We start from the raw sequence: 1,207 nt of genomic DNA on the forward strand, positions 1-1,207 counted from the left end.
TTATTTTCAGAATAAATTGTAAGAAAAAATTCTTTTCGTGTATCACTATTTATTTTTTAGATTATTACTTGATTAGAAACGTTTACTGATAATTTAATAGAAAAAAACTATTAATAAAGTCGAAAAATCTGAGTTTTCCGTTTAAAGATCTTAAGAATTTGCCCTTGTACCTGGACCCTATCACTTTTTTGTACCGCCGCTTCGTCCACTAAGACCTCCCTTTCTCTCTCCTTTGAGAGAGAGAGAGAGAGAGAGAGAGGACCGGGCAGTGGCAGGAGAGGAGATCGGTCTGCTTGCGAAGGAAGGTGGAGAAGAAGAACAAGTGGGGGGATGCAGCATGATAGAGAAGAAAAAGAGAAGCATGCTGCAAGAGACAGAGTGAGAAGGAGAGACGGAGATAATGCTCGCTCTTTTCCTTGGCTCCTACGGTCACTGTAGTGTTCAGTCTCACCGTGTACGTTGCGTAGGACACACAGGTCCTACAAATCCGGCCCTTCGTCAACCAATCCTTTCATTTGCCGGCGAAGCGTTTCGGTTTTTCTCTCCGGATTATCATTGTAAATCGTCCATCGTGAACACATGTCTATTCTTCAGAAACGTGATCGTTGCTGTTAGTTAAATTAAAAGTATTTATTTCGTGTGTGAAGTTCTAGAAGAGAGATCATGCTAAATATACGTTGATGAATAATTACGCGTGGGTACAAATTATCGTGTCATCGTAGATGTTTTAAAAATAATTGTGAATGTTCAAAACCGAAGGTGAAGAATCATGAAGGGGAAAAAAGTAAACCTTCAACCGATCGTCCATCGTCGTTCTTATTCGCAAGGAAAATATTTCAGATAAATCGACGATCCAGGTAAACTTGTCGCGAAAAAAAAAAAACAAATTCCGATTCAGCTGACTCGACTTGTTAGATGACGCGCAGTTGTCGCGAGATGATTACCGATAATGAAAAATGAAGGTAATTTTAACGCGGAAGTAAAATCGACTCTATGTGATCGGTTAGATTCGTGAAGAAGAAAGAAAAGAGAATGTACGTCCGACTACGGGAGACTTCGATGCCTCCGTCTGGAAAATCTCGGCGCGAGTGATGCTGCAGTCACCTAAGGCACGAGATTCGCACGGTGTTCGATAGATAACAATCGTTACGATATTTCCGCCGAGTCACGATTTACTCCACTAAAAAAAAAAAAAAAAAAACCGGGG

At 40.7% G+C, this 1,207-nt stretch overlaps 1 protein-coding gene across 3 annotated transcripts in view; it reads left to right on the plus strand.

Moving 5' to 3' along the window:
* LOC108749019 (axin) overlaps positions 1 to 1,207 on the plus strand; it is a 30,150-nt gene that overhangs the window by 11,489 nt on the left and 17,454 nt on the right. The gene's annotated exons all lie outside the window — the stretch shown is intronic.

Source organism: Trachymyrmex septentrionalis, unplaced genomic scaffold, assembly GCF_001594115.1.
Source record: "Trachymyrmex septentrionalis isolate Tsep2-gDNA-1 unplaced genomic scaffold, Tsep1.0 scaffold25, whole genome shotgun sequence".
Lineage (NCBI taxonomy): Eukaryota > Metazoa > Arthropoda > Insecta > Hymenoptera > Formicidae > Trachymyrmex > Trachymyrmex septentrionalis.